We start from the raw sequence: 7,996 nt of genomic DNA on the forward strand, positions 1-7,996 counted from the left end.
CAGGACAAAATGGTCAGTTTATCCACAACACAAAAATCCTACATGGGTCTGCACCTAAAAATTAGAATTTCAAAAGAAATACAACAAAAAATGATATAGCTAAAGGGAGATTTAGAAAAATATATCTGTATGCTTACAGATTTCCACATTCTTACTTCAGAATTTATATAAATATAAAAGCAATAAAATATAGTTACATGGAATAAAATACCAGTCAACTTAATTTAAATATATGTAAAACTACAGTCAATAACTGAACACATGTTTTCTAAGCAGCCATAAGACACTCACCATGATGTAACATGAAACTACTCTCAAACTCTGAAGACAATGTGTTCCCTGGGATATGTTCTCTGATTCAAAAAATATACTTAGAAATCAACTGAAAATGAAAGATACCTAGCAAACTTACAAATTAAGCCATGCAAATTCCAGGAATTGAGCCAAACAATTCTATAGACTCCATGGATCACAGAGGGAAATCAAGATTAGAAAACCTTTGTACTGAATGACCCTGAGAACAGAACATATCACACTGTAAGATGCTCAAACGCAACTTATTTAAGTATATTGTAAATGAAGAACTTGGTAAAACCAATAATTTTATCTAGTGATCAACTTATTATTATCCATAAGCCAAATTCTGCTCAATGCCTACTTTGTAAATAAAGTTTTATTGTCACAGAGTCTTATTCACTCAGTCCAAAGTGCATAGAGCTGCTTTTACACAGCAGTGGCTGAGTTGAATCATTCACATAGATTGTACTGCCAAAAACTTTAAAATATTTATCATCTAGCCTCTTTCAGAAAAAGAGTTTGCAACTCCTTGGTCCAAATAATCACCCAGGGAATATACAAAAGAGCAAATTCATACCCAGGCATGTAAAAGAAGGTATTAATAATATTGGAAATACATGAAATAGTAAACAAAATCCAGGAAAATCAAGGAAATCAAAAGTTGATTTCTTGAAAGAAGTAACAAATTGATAGATCTCTAGTAAGACTAATGAAATAAAAGTGCAAATTACCAATATCAGCTGTACACACACAAATCACTACAACTTAGACATTAATAAACTATTTTGAAGAGCTTTATGGCAATACAATGGACAGTTTAGGAACACTTGAGAAACAAATTGGTGAAGCTGAGACAAGAAGAATCAATATATACATGGCCCTGTATCAGTTAAATAAATTGAAAACTTAAAGTCTAGGTGGCATCATTTATGAACGATGTCAAACATATAAGGAAGAAATAATATTATTCTGAGGGGTGGGGAGATAGCTCCATGGTAAAGCATTTGCCTAGCATGTGAGAGGCTCTGAGTTTGATCAGCAGCACTGAAAAAAAGTTAATATTATTCTTAAAGACATGTCAAAATTCAAAGGAGTATATCCTCAATATGTATCCATTTTCCTACGAATGACTCTATTTTCTCATTCTTTATGGCTGAGTAGTATTCCATTTCACACTTCTAAGTGAAATAAATAAGTCACATGTGTAAATACTGATAGTTTCTCTGGTGTGAATATAACTGTACAAAAGATCCTAATGGTATAATTGACAATGTGAAATAGGAAGAAAAGGGCTAAAGGTGTAGGGGAAGTGGGAAGGGTAGGGGAAAGGAAATAAGGGAAAAGAAACAAAAAAAATGGGAAAATGAAAAAATGGAAATAAAGTATTTGTAAATAGGGAAGGGAGGAGGGGTAAAGGGAGGGCAGGGGTAAGGGGAAAAAATGACAAACAAGACCTGTCTTGTAAAGGTACAAGAACCCAATGATGAATGTAACTGTATTGTATACCTAAAATGTACTAATAAACTCAATGAGAGAGGGAAAAAAAAAACCAAAATTCAAAAGAGGAGAAAATAGTTCCTCATCATTAATTATGAAGTCTGCCCTAACGCTAATACCAAAAATAGGCAACAACATTGCAAACAAGGTTGGTCATGGGATTCAAAGCCAACCCATAATACTTAAATGTGTTTCTATATCCTAGAAAGAAAAATCTGTAAAAATTAGTCTATACAATTTACAGTGTCATTTAAAAACAAAAATATACTTAACAATGTATATAAGCATTTGCAAACCCTATATCCTGAAAACTGCAAAATATTACTGAAAGAAACAAAGGACCACCAATAAACGGAAAGATGGACCTACCATGTTTCTGAGTCAAAAGCTGCCACACTGGTGGCTTGAAGCGTTAAATTTTCCAAATCTGGTCTATGGAGGCAAGACAATAAAAAATTCATCCTTCCTCATCATGGAAACTGAAAAAAGTTGCATCTAAAATTTAAAGGAAAGTCAAAGTACTTTGAGTATCCAAAGTGATTTTGAAAGAAAAAGCAAACTTTGAGAGTATGTGCTAGTTGTAAGACATACTAAAAAGCTGCAATAATCAAGATGGTTTTGGATTGGTGAAAGGTGTGTAAGTAAACCATTAAAACACAATAGCTTCCTGAAATGGATTTAGTCACTCAAAGAATTCAGTGGAGTAAAGGAAACCTTTTTTGTGAAATAGTTCTGGAAAAACGTTAATATTCGTATGGAGAAAAATGAAATTCAAGCCTTACGTCACACTGCAGAGAAAATCAAGTTGCAGTGAATCATAGATCTAAATGTAAATGAATTTTACAACATTTGAAGAAGACATAAAGGAATCTCTTTGCTTTAATCTTGAGAGAAGAAAAGATTTCTTAAGAAAAAGCTAATTAGCAGGAACAAAACATTTCATAAGCATGAGAAACTTATGATTTCCAATAATATCATTATGAAAATAAAAGGTAGTCCACAGAGAGAAGGAGAAAGCATTCTTAATTCAAAGTTGATCTCTAAGAATTCAGGAGCCATTGCATCTCAATAAAACAGACAAACAGCAAAATTGAAAACGGGCAAAAAATTTGAATAGAGATTTCCCAAAGGAAAATGTATGAGTAGTACAAGGAAGGGTGCCTTACTCTGTGTGTTGCTAGGCAAATCCAAATTGAAACTCAGTGAAATACAATCACGCACCGTTTATCATGGATAAAATTGAAAGGACAAAGTACTCAATGTTGGCAAAGATATGGAAGGACTGAAAACCTTTTAAATATTGCCGTTAGGCGTGTAAAATGCCATGGCCATTTGGTCACTTTCTGGGTAAGTTAAACGGAAACCACGTTCCCTGAACGCAGCACTCTGTGGTATTTATCCAAGGGCAGCGAGAGGGGTCCACAGAAGACATGCGTCAGACTTCGTGGTCGCTCTCTTCTTCAACGACAAACACACAAGCAACTGTGCAGCCACTGGCAGGAGAGTGGTGAGCCACCCGCCGCCCGCCCTTCCAGCTGTGGATACTTCTCGACAATACAAAGGAACGGGCTGCTGATTTTCACGGAGTCGTGGGCTGAAGGTAAACACAGATGAGTTTGTTCTTTAAGCTTCATTTATGTGATGTTCAACAGGTCGCAAACGAGGCCATGGGGACAGAAAGCTGAGCGGGTCCCCTGTCCGGGGATTCGCATTGATGGGTCGCTGACAGAGTGCAGGAAATGCCCCGACTCTTGGCTGGGAACTGCGTTACAGCGGCGAGGGCCTGTCTGTCTCAGTTCTCAGAACGCTGCGCCTAAAAGCTGTCCACGCACTGTGTGTAAATTGTACTTCTGATATGTCACGAGGGAAAGCAATTGTCTTCAAAAACAAGCCAAAGAAACAAACCCCAAGTATGGCTGGAAAGATGCTTCCTGCTTCTATCGTGTGCTTTTGGCTGTGCTCCTTGTCTCTCCCCGGCAGGGAAAGAGCAGGAGGCTTGGGAAGGAGACCCCAGGCCTCCAGGGAAGGGTGGGCTGCCACACTGCCAGGGGAAGGTCCCGGGGAGAGGCGAGGGGGCAGCAGAGGGTGAGGAGCACCTTTCCCCACCCAGACCCGGCCTCAGTGCCCTGGACCACAGGTGCAGAGCAGGGGTGCCTGGCTTGACCCTTTTGGGGTATTTTGCGGGGATGTGCTGGAGTCATGCAGGTCACTCTGGCCTTAGGCACCTTACCCATTCCCCCCTCTGCTGTCCAAATATTGTCATCACCTGCATTGTTCCTTGACAGCAGAAGTTTGGACAACGCTTCCTTACTGAACTTGGCCTCTCCGCCCGGCCCCACTGCTGTCCCTTGGTTTCCCGGCTCCTGCTTGGGTAGCAAGAAGAACAATACACACAGCTCTGTGGAGCGTGGTGTGGGCCCAGCAGGTGGGAGCACAGAGAGGCCACTTTGCAATCCCTGAGTGTTGACCCCACACTTCCTTCTCCCCCTGAGGCCCTGGCCAGGGCCGGGATGGCGGCATCTGAGCCCTGTGATGAACTTTTTGCAGTTTCCTTGAGAGGTAACTTCTATAGCAAATGCTCAGCTTTGCTTGAGGAGACAGAAATGGTGGCCTAAAGGCCACGCAAGTTAAGAGCTCATGATATTCAAGACAGTTCAGTGTGAGCACAAAGCCTACCTCTTCCAACAAGGCAGTAAGCAAGAAAAGCTCATTCGCCAAGGATGAGACAGTCCTCAAAGAGCCAAAGGAATCCCAGACTTTCATTGTAAGTGTTCTCAACTCACAAGGCGAGGTTCCCAATCCTGAGGGGTCCAAGCAAGGACCCTGGGGTCCCCCAGATGAACTGCGACAACCTCAGAGCTTGGCAGAGGGTAGTGGGGGACACTAGGCTCCAGGGAAGTCGGTCTGCTTGTGGAGAAGCAGCAGGGGAGGAAGGCGGAGGGTCCTGCGGGAGGTCGGGAGTCCTGGTGGACACAGCCTCCTGAGGGTGGCAGATTTGCCTGCTGGCCTTTGAGAAAGTGCCCAGAGGGTGACAGTGAGGACTTAGGTGTAAAGAGGAATCCAACAAAGGAGGCCGCCTGGGAATTATGCAAAAGTGCTTTGCAGGAGTGAATTTACACAGTGAGATCAAGCAAAGGGAAAACCAGAAGGCACAAGTTACCTGAAGGAAAACCACATAAATGAAGCATGCAGTTCTGCAAGCATCCTGAGCAGAGCTAGCGCCCCTGCCTTCAGAAAATGTGTCCTGAAAAATTTAAAAAGCCCATAGAGGGAGGAGCCATCCTATCACCCGGGGAAGGGTGTCCCCAAGTGGTGACAAAGTCTCCCGCCTTCAAAGGCAGAGAGGAGGCAGGACAGAGGGCCTCTCATGGAAGCCAGACCATCTCAGAAAGCAGAAACGCTCGCAGTGAGGGCCCTCATGACTCAGGAAAGCCCTTGCGACACTGGCCGAGCTTTCGTCCCCTGCTTCTCCCAGCCCCGGCCTCCGAGCTGCTGGGAGTGGGGTGGGGCTGGGGGCACAGTCTCCCCCATCATCAGATGAGGAGGAGGGTGGGGGGATGGAGGCCAAGCGCTTCAACAGCTGGGTTTATTTCCTCCCCTCATTTCCCGCTCCCAGGAGGAAGATGGCATTGGAGGTGAAAAGAATTTGGGAACGCGCTGTTTCATTTCTAGTAAAAGCAGTTGGTGTTGAGGTCAGGACAGGGAGTGCGCAGTGTGTGTTCATTCAGTGCCTGTGAGGGAGCTTTCCCCACTGGGACTCCCTGCTGCGCTGAGGCCAAGGGTGACGGGACTAATACTTCGGGGGCCCACGTGTCCTTTCCCTGGACTTGGGGGCTCCAGCAAATACCTGGTGCAGGAGGATTGTTTTAAAAATTGTAATTACTTTGGTTGACAATGACTAAAATCCACTAAACAAGTGAAAACCAGGGAATTTAAGTGAAGCCAGGGCTGCGGATTCAGTTTGACTTCATCTAGCTGTTTCGTGAATACTCTGCTGCCCTCCCTCTCTCCGTCCCCATCACATAGGCTGTCTTCTGCCCTAACTTCCTGTTCAGATAACCGCTGCTCCTGTGCTAGCAACACAGAAGGACCCACACCGATCTAAACTTCCGTTCTACCAGTTCAAGTTCCAGAGATATGAATGAGGTTCCTGAGATGCTGGCAGCCACTTTGTGGTCACGAGGAGAGGCTCAGAAGCAGAACAACATCAGGTTCACGGGGCACATTGCTCACCTTTATGTGAAGCTACAAGTTGCCTTTATTTTCTAACAACTGGTCTGAGTTCTGTCCTCTCCCATTTGCAGTAGAGAGATTTCCAGCCGAAAGCGATGCGGAGCCCTTTTTATGTATTGCCGAGGGGCACTCGAAAGGATTTTGAGGAGTGCACGTGTTTGTGAGGGAGAAAAAGTGCAAGCAAATCTTAGAGTTATTTTCATACCTAGCATGACTAATTTCCTGCTTAATGTCCTCATTTTTCATTCCACTGGTGGAAACACCCACTCCTGCCTCTTCATTCTAAAATCTAATCTGAAACAACAAATACTCGAGCCCCTCCCAATGGTCTGGGACCCTTGCTGGTGGCTGAGGGGGTTGCAGCAAAGCCACTGGCTTTTCCTCTGTGAAGGGGATCAGGGAAACGCACGCGAGTAGGCTGGAGCGGGCAGAGTCAGCTGTCGAATTCTCAGGGCGCAGCTCAAAAGGGACACGTGGAGCCCCTTGTTCGAGAGGCAGGGGAAGAGGGAGAAAATACTGTTCAGTAAAAAGAAAAAAGAACGTATGTTCCTTTCTTCTGGGGCATCTCTTTCAACTGATGGTGCTTTCTCATTTGCTCCTTAATGTTCTGAGTAAAGACAACAGGAACATTTCCAGTCACTCGTGTGAACTGTGCCACTCCTCCTCCTAGCAGGCATGCCAGTCCCAAATGCACTTATCAGCACATTTGACTTGTGTGTAGAATCCTCAGAATTGGAAAAATCCTGATTTCATGGCTTGGGAATGCATATGCACTTTGCTCTTTAGAGAACAGTGGGTATGCTGCGAAATACTCTTGGACTCCACAGTTCTGCTTAAGTGGGAGAAGGCACCGGCGAGCTGAGATCTGGCGGGGACCTCAGGGTGAATAGGGACAGGTCCCCAGGAAGGAAATGTCCCAGACAGATGAGGGGTAGCGCAGCCCCAAGAGGGGTAGAGCCGGTAAGTGACAGCAGACCCCGGTGCTGTCTCTGGGGTGCAGGGTGAGGACCGCTGTGCCTCCCAGATCGAGATGGAGCGCATCCAGGGGGACTGGGGCTCTTTCCCGTTGAGGAGATACTCAGGTTGGAGCTCAGAGGTCAGACCGACACCCGCGTGTGTCAGGGAGGAACAGTAACGATGTATTCCTTACACATGCAAATATACTCTGGGTGATTCTTGGCTGTTATGATTATAAGATGCTAAGAGAAAATGAAATTAAGATTTTAAATATCACGCCCTATTCAAACGGCGGTTGTTTTTGGCTGGCTTAGCAGTGGCACAGGGTTTCACCACTGGGTAAACACTCACCAGCCTGCGGTGGCGAAGTGTCCTTGACACTGCTGCCCGGAGCTCCGGCTCCCGGTGTCCCTGAGGCCAACCGGAGAACTCTCAGGACTACAAGGCGCCGAGGTAGCGCCGGGCAGGTTGCCGGAGCCGCCGAGCACAGCTGTCCCTGGCTCAGGGTTGGAGTGGAATTGGAAACCTGGATAATTGGATCAACAGCCAGATGTAATTGCCAACAAATAACAGAAGGAAGTTCAGGCGGATGAGCGGTGCAGTGCCATTGTTCGCTTTAATGAAAGAGCACAGTTGTCTCCACGGAGGAGCTGCTCACGGCCCGCACGTGTCCGTGCAGGTGCTGGGCTCCCTGTGGGTGCGGCCCCCGCCTTCCCCCGTCAGCGACTTCAGGGCGCTCATCCCTCCCACTCTAGGGCGGAGGGAACTGAGGTTCACAGAGCCGCCTTCCTTTGTCCAAAGCCACCCAGCTAGGGGCAGAGCTGAAGTTCAGGCCTCGCTAGGTCGTCTTGAGAGACGATTCTGCAGAGACCTCCGGGGCATCTGTGCGGCTCCCTGCAGTGCGGCGAGTGTGGCCGGGTCTGGCCTGGACGAGGCCCTTCCACCTGCGCACAGGCAGACCTCCCTCTACTGCCCACCGCCGGGATCAGCGCCCTCTGCGGGCCGAGTCTCG

This window comes from Fukomys damarensis, unplaced genomic scaffold (assembly GCF_012274545.1).
Source record: "Fukomys damarensis isolate Sample0158 unplaced genomic scaffold, DMR_v1.0_HiC HiC_scaffold_12, whole genome shotgun sequence".
Classification (NCBI taxonomy): domain Eukaryota; kingdom Metazoa; phylum Chordata; class Mammalia; order Rodentia; family Bathyergidae; genus Fukomys; species Fukomys damarensis.